At 42.6% G+C, this 17,038-nt stretch overlaps 1 protein-coding gene across 6 annotated transcripts in view; it reads right to left on the bottom strand.

Annotated features, from left to right (window-relative positions):
* LOC116783262 (regucalcin) overlaps nt 1–14,590 on the bottom strand; it is an 84,624-nt gene extending 70,034 nt beyond the window's left edge. For 3 of the 6 annotated variants that reach the window (XM_032680651.1, XM_032680653.1, XM_032680652.1), the window contains exon 1: nt 14,433–14,590. The gene's annotated coding sequence lies outside the window, so the exon portion shown is untranslated. Of the gene's footprint in view, nt 1–14,252; nt 14,369–14,432 lie in introns of those variants that run through there. The other 3 variants (XM_032680650.1, XM_032680655.1, XM_032680649.1) reach the window with 3 other exon arrangements.
* Between the last annotated feature and the right edge of the window lie 2,448 nt (nt 14,591–17,038).

Here is a 17,038-nt window from a genome sequence, read left to right as displayed (position 1 = left end):
GGTTCTTTCACCCTCTGCTTATATGACATGTTTTCTACATTTCTGATTCTTCTAGTTGCTACCCTCCACACAAAACAGTATGAGGTGATGCCCAAATCTGGACAAAGTCTCCCAGCTAAATCCTTCCCTACACGGAACAGACTATTTTCTTTTTACAGAAAGATATCCTTTACTCTTACATGAGTCTCAGATAATAATCCTACGTACAAACTCCAGTGCATTTGCTTTCGCAACAGGGTGACTCTCTTGTTTCATGACCTGGCTGTGAGCAGCGGTTGCTGCTGGGCCCACTGCGCACAGCCTGCAGGAATACAGACAGCCAAAACTTCCTGCCACAGAGCTGCCCCTCCACCCTATCCAACCCCTCCTTCCAGACTCCTTCTCCAATCTGTCAAAGTAACTAAGTTCAAAGCATCTTCTCAAATAGACACGCAGCTCCACGCAGCTTCATCCGGGTATTGAAAGAACAGTCCTCATTCCTTCACCTACCTCAATTAACAGCAAGTATTAATTCACCTGTCTTGTTTGAAACCAATTAGCAACTATCCTCTCAGTTTTCTCAGCAGCTGCAAACATTCCTGAGAGCATTTCACGTAATCCATATATCCTTAGCTTGATTCTGATAACATGCGTTGTCTGGTAACTCGCATCATCTACTGTGCAATTCCTACCTCACAAATGACTTTGAAAACTGAATTAGAAAGCTGGTCTTGTGATGCTTCAGATCTCCTTCCCCATAAATAATCCCACAGATATAACACTGCTTATGTGGGAAAGGTATTAGAAAATCATTTTATTATTTCTACTTTTTTTTAAAGACTGTTTCAGATATCTAACACATACAGACAGCTCCCTGTGGACTACCAGTAACACTAGACAGACCTCTTACAAATGGCAGATCAAAATATTAATACTATCAAGACAGCATAGGAAAGAAAGCCAGTAGGTTTTGAGATTACAAGTCTAGGATGAAGCAGGAAGGTAATGGTACTCTTCTCTTTATAGTTGTGGGAAAAAATCATAATAGGAACAAGTATCCAAATACCAAAACAGTATCCATCATACTTAACTGAAGAGCTATTTCCAGGCAATACTTATCCTACAGGGTCTAGAAGTAGAAAAGAAAAAGTCACTAAGCTTTAAGAAAAGTCTTCTAAAATCCTTACTAAGTCTTCATAGCAAACAGTGTTGGATTTTTCCTTGTAATAAACTGGGATTTGTTGCTTCTTCTTCTTCATCAGTTTCTAACAGGTCTAACTACAGTGAGTACTCTGCAGCTTCATGATTTTTACCTCTCTTCCACACTGGCTTAGCCAATAAAGTAATTCAGTATAAATTCACAATTTCATTGTAAAAAATCTAAAGATAGCCCATCTCATCTTCAGGTAAGTTTGAGACATGGAAAGCACCTAGTAAATACTGCAACTCTCTAGCACCTTCACAAAAATATTTCATTATACCTTTACACAGCAACAAGCCTACTCTTAATAATAGCAGCGATTTAGTAATTCCCAGCAACCAATTAAAACTTGCTGGGAAAACAATTTCCCACAGCAGCTTACCCCACTTTCAGACAAACAATGCAGCAGGATGTCTAGAAGGATAGGTTTCATAAGACAACTAACAACTGCCATCAAGACGTTTTATGAAATACTCTGAAGTCCCGGGCCTCAGGCGCTCAGATGGTGACCCAACACAGCAGTAGTTATTCAGCACATGTGTAGTGCCAGCCATCCTGCAAAATACTCAAAACTTCTTATTCATTGCTTGGAATTGCTTGTTACACAACATAATTAACATATACATGCAAAAACGTGAGTCAGGGGCTGAAACAACTACCCTTACAAGGAAAGGCTACCAATACCAACATACACGCAGGATTTAATTTAAACACCTAACCTAAGGTGCAAAGTTGTTAACATTCTTCATATACCAGTAGGATATTAGCATTAGTCAAACAAAAGCATGGTTCTATAAGAGGTAAGATGTAATGGGACAAATTTAAGAAAAACCAAAAAGTTTAAGCTTAACATTAAGGAAACGGCTTGAGAGTCAGAACTGCTGACCCGCGTCCCCAAGGGAAGGATTGGAGGCTGCAGCTCTTGACGTTTAAACAAAGACTGGACAAGAGTCCTGGTTGCTGCACTGCCAAGACAACATGCTCCACGGAGCTCAGCTTTTCTCAAACCAGCCGGAGGGCAAGGCAACAATAAATGGGACTTGAGTATAAAGAGGACTGCACAAAGTGGTTTGTTCAGCCTGTCTGAACTGAGGACTGCACCTCACCATGCAGACGTGCTGCTGTGGAGCAGCAAGTACTGTGCCTCAGCTACTCCACAGCATACATACATATTGCTGTGTGCTGGTGAGAGGAAAGCAAACCCAGGTAGCTATTCCACCACTATGTCTCTCTTGTCTGCATTAGAAACTGAGGGATTTATAACCTGACAGATGCTACGGAGTACAGCTGCATGCAAGGATAGCTAGCACACACCAGCTCAGGCACCTGCTCCTCTTTTTCAGGACAAAATGTTAGGGAGATGTGTTACTTTAGTCTGGTGCAGGGTGCATCTCTCTCTGAAGAGTGGGTATTCCCTGCAGCAGGTCGCATTTCAGTGCAGAGTAACATAACAGAAAGAGATCACAAATGCATATGACAGAAGGCTGCAGAAGGCCTAAATTGACATAAAAATATCAGGAACTGGCAAGATGCTTCCTGATCGACAAACCTGGAATGAGGTACAGGCAGAAACAACAAATGTCTTTTGGTGACACCAAAGCTTGAAAACTAGCCACAGCCACATGTTGTCCAGTTGGATATTAACTACCAACCCACCTCATTCCAACTGTACTACCCGTACTAAAGAGATGTGTTCGTGTGCCTTTCCTACAGCTGACTGATGGCAGTACTATTTCATGCTATTTTCTGACGGGACGTTCAACATTTCAGAAGCCATAATCTAGATGACCTAGAAGCATCTTTTTCCACAGCTGAATTCCATTATTTAATGCAACTATATTTGTGCAGCTACAAACATTTAGTGGAGATCTTAAAATAGAAAACAAAACTATTCACCAAGTGTGAGAATTTCTAAAGCACGGTATGATAACAGATGTTATGCTTCTGATGGCACAGCCATGCTACTCTCATACTCTCCACAGGAGGTCCCATGATCCCACCACAAACACAAGAGAGTCACAAATGCTAAAAGCAGTGTGTGGATCCTCCACACACTGACAATATAAAATATGAAGGGACAGATTTAAACTTCAGACTGAAGTAATACCAAACTGTGCACTTCAATGCCTTCAAGTTAGATCTCTGGCTCAGGAACAAGAAACAGCAAACCTCATAAGGCTTTGAACTCCCCATGCATCAAATGGAAAGGTCTTTACAGTGAGATTCCAAGTGCCCAGTACATTCAGGACAGCCAGCTCACACACCAAAGACAGAATGATGCCAGAAATCTCTCCTCTCACAGATTCAACTGATTTGCAGCCCTGTAAATGGATACCTTCAGGAATCAGATACATGCTTGGATCTTTCTTCCTCCTCTCCTCACATGCACTCTTCAGGCATCAAATTCAGCATCGTGTAATGTGTCAGTGGTTGCCACACCTGCAAAGGCTGTCCTTCTTTTTCCACCTCATCTTTCCAGCCCTCTCCCATCCACAGAGATTCAGCCTCAATGCTTCTTCCCTTCCTCTGAACCCCTTTCCATCACAGGACTCTGCTGCTGCCTATGTAGAGCACACAAGCTCCTATGGTCATTCCCATCACTTTCGCCAGAAGACCAGTCTGTGCAAGCTTTTCCTATCTATGTTGTGCTATTTTGCTTCAACCACTTACTTGCAGGATGACCACCAGTTGCTGGGTAGTGCCTGGAGGAGCTCATGCCTCAAACCACTACCAGCTTTTACAAAACAAATGCACCTTCTGAGCTTCTGTTCCCATCATGGTCAATGCAACTAGGAAAAATAGAAAACTACAAACAAAAACAAAAACCCACAAAACAAAAAAACCCACCCCATACACACAAAAAAACCCCAAAACCAAAAATGTCACCTATAACTGATTGACATCTGTTACCTTAAAAAAAAAAGATTAAGAATAGTATATGTCTGGATTACAGAAGGAAGGTTATCTCAGTTTTATCTCGCAGTTGCACGACAGTAGTTAAGGAAAGAACTTGTCTCCTTTTCTGGCTATATTAAGTTCTGACACTCGCCAGTGTACAATACAGGGATTCACCCAGCCCACAAAGCATGCAATTTCAAGTTTCTTCAACTGCTTTGGTTATGCAGAAATTGAGTAAAACAGTGTGGATATACTGAATACTCCTGGCCCTGAAGGGAGTCTCAGTGGCCACAGAAAAATAACCCTCATTAACAGCTCGCCTCACATCAAAACAGTTCCCAGAGAAAAAAAGCAAAAGGGCAAGAAAAAAGTAACAATGTTAACTTCACTTGCTCATTGCAGTGATTTAAAGTTCTTTTGACATCCTTTATGAAACTTGGGACATTGGCATTTGTGATATTTCATAAGGGAAGTTCCTCTGTTCTTTCTTGGTCAGACATCACACCAGGACTCAAACTGTCACCTTCCCCTGAAGGGGGAAACTTTATAAATAAATAAAGCATCCAAGCTTTGCACTTAGACCACAAAACACAAGGTTTGGAGCACAATTTAACGACAATTAATGAAGCAGCAGACATGAAAACATAGTAAACAAGATTTTATCAACTTCATCCTTTGTGCTTGCAAACTCCATAGCAGCAACCAAAAATGACTTCTTCCTTGAAGATGATCTTAAATGGTTGGAAAGGGTTGCAGTTTTTTTACTGCTATGAAAGAAAAACCTGTGTCAACTAACTAATCCTTTTCCAAAGTCATTCCCACTCAGTCAGACAAAACACATGACGAGCTCTGAGAAACAAGCAGGGAAACTTTGGTCTTGGTGGAGTCAATAGGAATTAAAGTCAGCACCAAAACAAGGCCAGAAACCAGTAGAGCATTAATCTGAAGAATTTGTGAGCAGAACTTGTAAATGACAAAACTGAGTTTATTTCTTCTCAAAATTTCCTGATGCAAATATATTAGGGAAGGGTGGGGTGTTGCAAGATTAAGTTGTATTGCAAGAGAACTATTCCTTTTTAAAGCACCTGATGCCAGGAAAACTTACTGTCAAAAGGAAAAACATGACCTTTAATAGAATAGTCTAAAATACTCAGACCTTTATGATTTCTTGTAGTTTATTAAATTAAGACTTCTACTACATAAAGCTGATGCCTTTATGGAAGCAAAGCTTTTGACATTGTATAGCAAGGGATAAAAATAGAGAGTCTGCCACTCACATCATTATGGATGGGTTTCCACCAGTTCCAAGGAGGACAGCAGGTAATGCTGCCTCTCACAACACACTGGTATTTAATAAAAAAATAGAAGAGAAAACTTACTTTAATAGGTTTGCACCCTGAAAGTTTTACATTACTTCTGCTTACCTGAAGCACAAAAACCTCTATAATCCTCTCAGATCTGGAAAGCTCGAAAGCAAAAGTAAACAAAGGAGCTGAGCTTTCTCTCCTTTGAGATTTGCCATCATGCAGTTACACCCACAATTCTGACTGATTCGATTTTTACAAGTCTATAAGAGACCTCGAACAGGCAGAGGTGCCATAGAGCACCCTAATGTGGCATTAAAACCTCTAAAAGACAGATCTAAAGATGCTTTATTATGGCCAAAGGCGTCTTGAACAGGAGTGAAGCAGGCTCAGCTTCTACAGTCCTTGTGCAAAGAGCTGGCACAAACACCATTTATTCAGAATTAAACATATATGACCACTCAGATCATTATAATAGTTAACCAGTGCAACACCTTCAAATTGTTATAAAAGCTGGTTTCTTTGATAGAATGAGTTTAATATATACTCCCTAAAATTATTTCAAGTAGGAAAGAAACAAAAGCATTTTGTCAAAAAAATTATCATAGGGTATCAAATGGCTAAAAAAGATTCATCAAAAGTAATCAGGATGCACTGAAATGTTTCAAAATCCACTAAACCAATGCTTTGTCTTGCTTTTTCCAGCAGTTCCTTGATACATAAAAGCAAGTTTGCTTTTTAAACATACTTATTATTTGTACAAAAGTAAATACAATGGATGATGTGTGTTTAAGTCAAAGACACAGATTCAACTTACTTAACCAAGCACAACTTGCACATGTACAGGCATAATAACGCAGAAGTTTTTTTGTTAAACACTAGCTAAATAGCCATCACACCAATATCAGCATTCACCAGAAAAATACAGGAATACTTTATTTTTATGAATATTAAAAAATACAACTTGATTTTCAGTGGATGATGCTTTTATATTTACACATACGTAAACCCCCACAAACGTACCAGACAGAAAAAATAAAGCCTCACATAAAAACACTGATGAAGGAAAAGGCTCCCTTCATCAGACTAAGCAAGCCTACACAAATCTTATTAAAAAACAAAACCAACCCAAAAAGTCCACCAAAATACATTCTGGCCAACTGCAAATGAAGTAGAAGTCTATACTGTCTGCCTGGTATAGGACACAAATTTAATTTGACCTAGTTGATTTACAGGGTCCTAAGAAGACTGCAAGGAACTCACTAGAAATGCTGTTTTCTCCAACAACAGGGAAAAAATTGAAAAGTTAAGGCAAAAAGAAGAGGGGACAGTCAATGGGAGACTACAAAGGTATCAAAGATATGGCTGGGAGAGATAAGTAGGAACTACAAATCACATTCAAGTTATCATCTGCAGTTTAGGCTTTTTTTTTTCTTCTTTAATTTACTTCAGAGATTTTTTCCAACTCTTAGCCCATTCATACCTCAAAAATGGACTGTTTGAAATGTGGAAGTCAAGCACACAGAAGTGAACGCACAGAAAAAAATTCGTTTCAGTAATCTTAAAAAGAGAATAAAATGGCATCTTCAAAAGTTATTAGACTTCAGTAACCTAAATTAATGCACATCCATGTTTCTTGTTATATATAGAGGCTTCTGAAAATCTAAAACAAGTACATAGAAGACACCAAACAAAGCATTTAAGACAGCACTTAAGCCAGATTAATCCATATAATGGGAGTCACCGGGCTCTGACTGATACTGAGCTGATTGGCAGGAGTGTAAGCTTTCTAATAACTTATGTCCCACCTCCTGAAGTTTTATGGCATTTATAAAGGAAGAAAAATGAAAACACCATACATCAGATCTAGCAAAGAACCATATGTATTCAGTTTTAAGCAACAGAGGAAAGACACAATACTAAGTACTGAAACAAAGAAGTTTTGATATTCTACAATAGTTGTACCACAGTTATTCTGTCTCTGTATAGGTGTATACAACCAAATAAAACAAGTCAGAGCTCCAACAAAACCGCAGAAACATACATAGATGTAACCTGCCAGTCACTGGCAAAATCTCATTTAATTGCCACTGTAAGTAAACTCTTTGTACCCAAGGTGTATGAATAAGTATCTGTATCAAAAATATGCCTACTACTAACTTCAACAAACTTAGGCATCTGAAAAATACCTGAATTAAGAAAAACTTCTACAATTTCCACAACTGTCATAAAATGTCACTGGAAATTACAGTATGATATTGTAAAAAGTACAAAACCAACAAAAACCAAAATGAAGCCACCTAAAGTGATGGATACCAGTTGCAAAGAATACACAAAAATCATCTTGCATAATTTCTATTTATATAAAAATATGGAATTATTTCATCCCACAGGTTTTTTCATCTTTTTTCCTTTCTTTTTTGGCCCAGAAAGGTGAAAAAGCACTAACCAAAGAGAGTGAAGAAAATTAGTATCTGTAACCCAGGCAGAATATTTTGAAAAAATAATTTCCATGAAAGAAGCAATACCATTAAACAAGAGTGAATTTTACTTCCCATATATGCCAACAGTCATTCCAATACTGTTTTTCCACCTTGTGTTAAGATCAATTTTTTGGTTCCTCCTTCACTCTTAGCACATTCTGTTGCAAAGCTGCAAGTTCAAATTTGTCAGACAAAATGCTTCACTTAGTTCTTAAGATTGCTCATTTCATGCTACGCTGGAAATGATTATGTTGTTAACATAAGAAAGACTGCAACTTCATTATCAGGTTTAAGTATTTGCCTTTCAGTTGCCTAAAGGACAGGCAATTTGATTTTTGTAAAAGAATACAACTGCTCTCTAATTAGGCCAAAGCTAAAGAGTTGCTAGAACTCCCCCAAATAAGGTTAACACTATCAAAGTGCAGCAGCAACACTAACTACTTTTCCCTTTTCAGAGAAATGGTCAGTGATTCCTACCAAAAAAAAAAAAAAAAAAAAAGGCAGCTATTCCTGTGCTTGAAATGAGCATTTCTTCTCTCTCCTGTCAAATAACATCTAACAAGATTTACATTGCACTGCTGAGTAATCACTATCAGTCACTACTTTCCTGCTGGGAAAAAGTCTATTTGTATGAAATCAGGAAGAGGTGTACCAGTTTATTACTCCTCTTCCCATGCAAGTACTAGTAAAAGTGAGAGAGGTATTACTGCTACCTCTCCTTCTGCTTAGGCTCCTCCTCAGCAGACAATTGCTGAGCCTACCATTTTCCTGTGCATCTCTAACTCACTCACATACTGAGGATTTGAGCTCCACAAGGTCTTTGGTTTCAGATTTTTTTTTCATTGAAGCCAAAACCTGGGTGGGACACAGCACTGTTTCCAATGATGAGTCCTCTACAGCCACTTTGATATCAAAGCCTACAAACTGACACTGAAAGAATATTAAATAAATACAAGCAGTTAAAAGCAGAACAATAAAGAGAATTAACACAAATAATCCCAATAGGGGCATTTTTTTCCTCCCTTGAAAGGATACAGATTTCTCCCTATACATTTTCATATCCTGCAGTTCAAGACGTCAGGTTTTCTACACATCAGCAGGTAGAAAATATTGCCATTTTATACTGCTATACTTGATACATAGGGGAAGATTTAAGTATTTGCACACTAAAAGTAATAATTTTTGCAATACCACTATGGTCTTTAGAGAAAGGATTATTTAAAAACTGTCTGGTCTGTTAAGCCAATACCTATATTTTTTAAGTAGAATGAATGAAAGGTCATATCTTAGTTATAGCTTTCAAGTGCTTGTGAACACTCATTTTACTGTATCAGCCTACCAACCAAACTGCAGCAATTTAACAACTAAAATTCACTCATGGCTGGGCTTCGCGAACAAAGATTTGGGAAGGGCTCTACCCACGTTTGTTACAAGCACGCTGGTGGCTAAAAAGGCCAAAATATCGTTGGCAAAAAACACTTTAGTCTAACATTAGTAGCCAATACGTAATTTATTTGCATATTTAAAGAATTTCAGTCATCCAGTATTATGTGATAAACTATATAGCACAATTAAAAGCTAGTTAGCACACAGGCAGAACTTCTCCTATGCAGAAGTTTTCCTCTCACTATCCTGTCATCAACCCAACAGCATACTCCAGATCAAGAACTGCCTGAAAATGTAAAACACAGCTTGGAAAACACTTCTTAAGAGTCGCACAGAACTATTTCTCATGAATGTTCATGGTCAGTTGTTTCACTTTGCAGAGCTTGGTGTGTGGAGTACCACCCATCCCTCTGGAGGATCCCAAGCATTCCCACCCTTTACTCACCCACTGCACACCACTAACCCTCAGAAGCTGTTGGACTTGCTGTGCATCAAACCACTTGTGCAGGTGTGAAACTGCTCTCTAGGACATGAGCAAGGGCCTGAGCCTTTCACCAGCAAAGGCTACCACACAGTCAGGAGCTTTAAGCAGATAAGACAGACTTTCAGAAAACATTGAAGCAAGAATTTTTTAGAACGAGGTGGGAAGAAGGTTTAGAGCAAGACTGAGAAGAAAGAGGGCTTGGGGAAGCCCTAGACAGTAGACTAGCAAAATACTACACAATTCCCTCAAGACTGTGTGACAAGCATATTCAGTTTAGCAACCAATCAGGCATGTGTATAAACTTGTTTTTTAACATCTCCCTACAGCTCTAATTAAAACACAAGGAGGCATTAACAACACGATATGTTATGTTCAGCATTCAATCCAATAAGCAAGAAACACAGCTCCATAATCTAATGCTGTAACAGGTGTACTTTAAAGAAGGAAAGCACTCCAAAGTTTTCAAACAAAGTTTACAAGCTAAGGCAAGCATCCCAGCATTTAATCCCAGAGAAAGTTATAACGAATAACATCAGCAGTCATGAGCTTATCCTCCCACCTTCTCCTGCTCCTCTGAAGAGGGTAACTTAGCAAGTGCCAGTGGAGCCTCCGCAGTCACGCTCACAGCTCAGGGTCTCTTCCACTTCTTTAAATCCGAGTAAAACTTGCATTATAGCTCTACAAATGGAGGAGCTTTCGTTAGGTCCAAGATCACACATCCCAAACTGCTCTAAACCCCACATTCTTGGTCTCCTACTATCATGGTAGGAGACCACACCTACACACTGAAATAAAATACTAAGTGCTGAAAAAGTTCAGATGCCATCTAGAAAAGAGTGACTTGGAAGCAAATAAATATGAAAGTCTGAACAGCCCAGGGAAACAGGGAGGTGCTTGGTAATTACATCAGCATCTTTACACAGAAGGCAACATCCAGACTGTCACACTACACTTCTAAAATTTCTTTGCCAGGTACCTTCTTGTAGCCAAAATAAGTCAAAGTATCAATGAAAAATACTATCTATAGACACGCTTTTTAGGGGTTCTGAACATCAGATGTGCAGTTGCAGCTAGAAGACACTATTAAGAAAAGCAATTTTAAAGTGACAGGTGTAATTGATCATTCAACATGAATAAATATAAAAGAAATCAATTATCACACATTTTAATGGTCGTGATTAATTAAAATCAGCTGTGTGCTAAAACGCGAAATTTCATATAGTTATCTCACTTTCTAGAGGTGCCATCAAGCCCTACAGATCTCTGGCATCTCCCACTCCCATTGACCTAGCCTCTGCCAGCACAAAACCTACCAGAGCCCTGACATAACATTTTGTACATCAGCTCTTCAAGATGCAAATAGCATCTGTTGGCTTCCATTACACAAATATCCCCGAAAAGAGCTATTATTAACTTCTTAGTTTCCATTTTAAGTAAAGTATGTAAAAACTGCATTTATGTCTCCAATTACACAAAGCCTTAAGTGCTATGGGCACTTCAAGTCTTCAGAAAAGAGAAACACCACATGATTTCAGAGGAAGGGTTCCCCTCTCCATAGAATTTGAAAGCCCTCACATCCACTTAGCTGTAGCTCCCATAAAAATTGTGGGAATGGGGAGAGATTAGGCAGCACATGCAAATAGTGAGTCTTGGCTCAGTCCATTTCTGTCCATAATGCAAGAAGGCACCAAGAAAAAAGCATCACCACCACCGATCTAGACAAAACAGCAAGTTTTTTGTTATAAAATGCATTGAGAGAATGATACCCATACTTAACAAAATATTAACTTTTAAATTTCAGTTGAGTAAAACATTCTTTGCTATTAAATTGCCTGGTATTTTCTGAAAAGTGAGCATAACACTGGACTACCAAACCTATTTGGGTAATAGCCCCCCAAACCACATATCAGCTTCTGAAGGTGACTTCTAAGGACTAAAGGAGAAAGACAAACCACAGAAATGGATGTTTACATGATATTTTCATCCACGGATCATAAAAGATGCAGTCCAGAAATGGGTACACATTCTCCAGATACATCCCATGTCTTGCCAAGCTAACCAAAGATGTCCAGACACCATGTCGCACTCCTCACCCACTGGGCCATGATGGCCAGAGATTAATTTCAAAGATTGAAATAAGCTACCTAATAGACCACAGGGTATCAATTTCAAGCTAAAGGCAGCTGGTACAGGGTTTAACTTCACTTCTCATCAACAGGTCTAACAAATCCAGCCATTTTCCCCATGGCCTTGGATGCTTGCCGTCACACCAGCAGAGTTCAGGTCACCCATCAAGACATCCCCCAGGTCAGCTGCAGCAAGTTCTTCGGCAAAATGCTCTACAGCACTCAGCACACTGTGGTCACCTACTACAGTGACCACACATGTGTGCCTGCCCACATGTATATATATTTAAATAAAGCTGTACAGGTAAAAATACTCAATTGGAGCTAAGAAGCCTTTGTAAATTCTTCTCCACAAGTGAATCACCCGGTTCTGTGAAAACTATGTGTATTTTGAAAATCAAAACAAAAAGCCCACAATAATCTCAGGTATTCCAATAAAACCCAAACATAAACTTCCTGATTTTCTGCTGCTCAGAGGAAGTCCGCAGAATGGCACAGAAGGAAAAAGCTCGGTTTATTCTAACACTACACTGAGATCCTCTGTCCCAGGCTTTTACATTCACAGTGGATTTTCATGGTTTTAACAAGATCCCAAATGAACATGCGTCCTTACCAATAAATGCCACTGCATATGTTCCCTAGCAAATCTTTGCGGGTATCTGCTACACGTACATAAGCAAATAAAACAAAAGAAAGACCTACAGTCTGACCCAACTCAGAGGAATTTTTCCTGCTGGTGGAGGGAGGGAGGCCTGTTCTGTAATAGGAACCTAGAAAGAGGAAACATCAAACGAAGGACAGGTAACAGAAACAGTTCTCATTATTTTGATTACATTTACTGCATCTAAAGTCCAAGTTTTTTAAAGAAAGCTTTCTTCTCCTCCTCTTCGCAATAAAAACAGGGCATGTCACGTCTAGTCTGGAAAGAGGTCAGAAGTTCAGTTAAAAAAAAAGAACCAACACAAACTTGGGATACTAAAAGTACTAACTTGACTCTAATTTGAAAAGGTACTTTCTTAACTAAAGCAACTTCAAATTGCATTTTCTCCCTTTGGTAAAGTGCAGGTGAAGGCTCTTCAGATGTCTCCTTAAGGAACTCTGTAGCAAGCTTGAAAGTTATGCAAAGGTGCCTTCAGCCTCATTATCCTTTCCTCTCTTAGCCCATTTAGCTCTCACGCTTTCAGGTTAGCTCTCTAACCATCACTAAGACACAGTCTTGCTGTGTAGAGATGAGCAGCTGTCTTCGAGATGCTCTACAGAGCAGCGCACAACAAGCACCAACCTGACATAAAAAGTTGGCTGCTGATAAAACATTTTGCAACCACCACGACAAAATACAGTTCTCCTAATCTTTCAGTTTTAGTGCAAAGGCTCTTTTACATTATGAGAGGCACAACAGCTTTCAAGTATCTAGTGTATCTTAATCACAGGTTTTCTAATCACAACTGGATGTTGTCTCCAGCATCCCATTCCTCCTGAACATGAAAAAAACACAGGGCTTTAAAGTACAGCGCTAATTCAGTGATATTTTAATTAAATTACATAGTCACTTATTATAACAATTTGCAAACAATAGCTGAACTCCTCAAATAGCTACAAATGCTTTTCATAAAATAACTATAGTAAAAAAAAAAAGGAAAAAAGCAGTGTTTATTTACTTGTTAAGATGTATTTTAAGATGCCCCGTACCCAGTTCTCCCATTAATCATTCACACTATTATTTGCAAGTATTACTTATGCTACATCCCCGGCCGCTGTACGTCCGTAGGACGAAGCCATGCCTTTGCAGAAAGATGAGCAGCATTAAAGCAAACAGGATGCAAGGGAGAAAGGTTTGATTTGGAGAACTGAAGTCGGGACGTTCCCTTTCCTCTCCCTCTCCCTACAGGCACGGGGGCACTGGGGCGCCATCCGCCCCTGTCGCCCAGGATAAAACTTACCTTGGCGGCGCGGCGGGCCGGGCCGGGCAGGCGGTAGGGCTGCGCTAGCGCTTCATTGTCAAACTCAGTTCTAGCAAGTTCCTCGACACACCGGCGGAGCGGTGCTCGGCGGCGGACAAGTGCCCGGCTGTCTGTCTGTCTGTCTGTCTGTCTGTCTGCCCGCCCGCCACGCCCAGCCGCGCTCCGCAGGGCCCCGCCAGCTCGGGCACCGCCGGGTCGCCGCCTCTCCGGGCTGCGGCGAACAAAAGGGCGCTTGGCCGGGGGCCGCCCAGCTCCTGCCGCCCGCCGCGGGCGCAGCGCCCGCCCGGCTCCGAAGCCGCCGCAACTTTTCCCTCCGGACGCGGCCGGGGCCGCAGCGCCCACGCCGGACGGGCTGCCCGCCGCGCCGCCCGGGGGATGCTGTCCGCCCGCCCTCCCGCCCTCCGCCGTGCTCCGCCGGCGCTCCACGTACCCGCAGCACCCGCCGCCTCCCCGCGCTCGCCGTCGCCGCTTCCTCCTCCCTCCTGCCCGGCCTTGGCGCCAAACGCCGCCGCCGCAGGCCCGGCGCCTCCCCCGCGCACAGGCCCGGCGCGGCGGCCCCGGCGCCCGCCCCCCGCCCCGCCTCCATGCGGGCGGCCCGGGCCGCGCTCACCTCCCGCCGCCGGCTCGGCCCGGCGCGCCGCCGCCTCCTCCTCCTCCTGCTCCTGCCGTGCTCACCGGCGTGGGCGGCCGCGGCCGTCAGGGCTGGCGCTCCCGCCGCGGCAGTGGCGACGGCTGCTGCTGGTGCCGTCCGGCACCGCCGCGCATCGCCCCCGCCCGCCCGCCCGGGCCCGTGGCCGGCGGCACCTCCCGCCCTCCGTGCCGGGTGCTCGGCGCGCCCACAGCCCGGCCCGCTCCTCCTCCGGCGGCCGCACAAGAGCCCTATTGTATTATTGACACTGCTGGGCTCCAGGCCCCGCCTCTTCCCTTTCCCTCCCTGCCCGCGCCGGGCCTTCCTGCCAGCTGCGCCGGCAGAGCCGCCCCCTGCCCGGGGAGCGAGCGGGAAGCAGCCGCAGGGGAAGGAAGAACAGCAACAGGGCTGGTGGAAGGTCTGGAGCATAAGTCCTGTGAGGATCGGCTGAGGGAGCTGGGGTTGTTTATCCTGGAGAAGAGGAGGCTCAGGGGTGACCTTATCGTTCTCTACAACTACCTGATAGGAGGTTTTAGCCAGGTGGGGGTTGGTCTCTTCTCCCGGGCAGCCAGAGACAGGAGGAGAGGACACAATCTTAAGCTGCACCAGGGGAGTTTAGGTTGGACATCAGGAAGAATTCCTCCACAGAAAGGAGGATTAGATATTGGAATGGGTTGCCCGGGGAGGTGGTGGAGTAACCGTCCCTGGAGGTGTTTAAGGACAGACTGGACATCGCACGTAGTGCCACGGTCTAGTTATGTGGTGGTGTTTGGTTATAGGTTGGACTCGATGATCTCAGAGGTCTTTTTCAACTTAATTGATTCTGTGATTCTGTGAAGGCCCCACTCACTCCCAGCCTTTCCCCTGGGCATCAGGGCTGAGGAAAGTGAACCGCACCTAGAACCAGGTGAGAGGCCAGAGCTGGCTCCTGCTGCTCCTGGGTATTACTTCTTGCTTCAAGCTCCCCAGCACAGATGATAAGCCAAGGGGCAATGCCTGGTCTGCACCCCTGAAACCACCAGCTATCAAGCCCCAGCTTTGGGCTGGGCAGCTGGCAGCAAGGGCAGAGATGGCTGGGCACCTCACCACATCCCTCCTGCCTTCCAGCAGCTTCTGAGGGCACAGCACACCCATCTCTGCCCAGTCCAGTATTAAACTGAGAACATTCTGTGTAAGTGGCACAACTTGCAAAAAAAACGAGCATAAAGTTTATCTTAAGTTAATCATTTGGCCCATGACAAAGTTTCTCATTAAAACAGTATTTGATAGAAAGCACAGTAGGCAGCATCAGAATAAAGGAAAAATTCAGCAAACCTCTGTTATTACGCCCCACACCCACGCTCATTTCCCATACTGCTATTACCAAGTATCACTTGTGTCAAACACACTGGAAACCCCTTTTGCCTTCCTTCCCAGAAAGACTGCTGCAAAGAGATTTAGCTGCAGGTCACTCTTCAGCTGCTGCAGCCCCATTTCTCCATGCACACAGTAACTGTGGCATGGGAGGGCTATGGAAACTCGGCAGAGAAAAAATGGAACCTGGGGACTCAAATGTGGGGTACAGGCCTTCTCTCTAGGCCAGGCACAGAGAAGAAACAGCAAGATTATAGTAAGGAGTACAAAGGAAAAAGAATGAAGAGATGAGCAGCAAGCATGGCAGGGATAGTTTGGCATGCCTGAGCTGCACTTTTGTAGTGTTTCCAGACAGCAGCCATAAGATGAGGAGAAACAGATATCATAAGACAGGAGGCACTGCTTCAGGCCAAATGTTCCATCTAGCTCAACCTAGCTCTACCAAGTCACGGCCCCCTGCATTGACTTCCTCCTGGCCCAAGTGGGAATTCACAGAACGATGCTTCCCCCAAGTATTCTACAAACCTCCAACTACTTAATCAGATTTTCCACACAGGATGTGATGCATCTGCTTAGTAACCCTCAACAGATCACTTCTCCAAGCACTTCTCCAAGTCAGCTTTCACTGAATCCATGGCAGCTTCTGCCTGTAAATCACTGCTGGCAAGGACTTCCATGCATCTACTACCTGCTGCAAAAAGAAAAAAATAGAGTCTTTTTTCTTTTGAATAACTGGTTAATATTCCTTAGTGTAATAAGAAATGTAGCTTTCTACAAATGCAATTAGACCACAACCAAACAGCAATGTTGACATGTATGACTTCCTTCACACCCCAGCAATCACCTCATTTGCCTTCTCTTCATTAATATTTACCTGCCAGGAAAGCACTCTTGAGCAGCATCAGAAAACCACAATATCGAGTAAAATACCAAGAATGCTCCTCCTACCACCGCCCCTTGTGGAATCCTCTGTATCAAACTGGATGGACCAGGCAGCAGGGCAGGCAACACTGATTTTTAGACAAGAGATTTGAAGTCCAATATGAAGGGAAATCAGAGTGATAAAACCACATTCATGCACTAAAGATCTGTTATCTACTCATAAAAGGAATAAAGTCCAATTGATTTAAACTAAGCAAAAAACATTTTCAAGTACCAATATCTTCATTCAGCTTTTAAAACAATTTCTATTTTTTGTGTGTCCATGAAACATATGGTGTTTAAAGTCTCCATGA

Source organism: Chiroxiphia lanceolata, chromosome 2 (assembly GCF_009829145.1).
Source record: "Chiroxiphia lanceolata isolate bChiLan1 chromosome 2, bChiLan1.pri, whole genome shotgun sequence".
NCBI lineage: Eukaryota > Metazoa > Chordata > Aves > Passeriformes > Pipridae > Chiroxiphia > Chiroxiphia lanceolata.
This window is presented reverse-complemented; position numbering and strand designations above follow the sequence as displayed.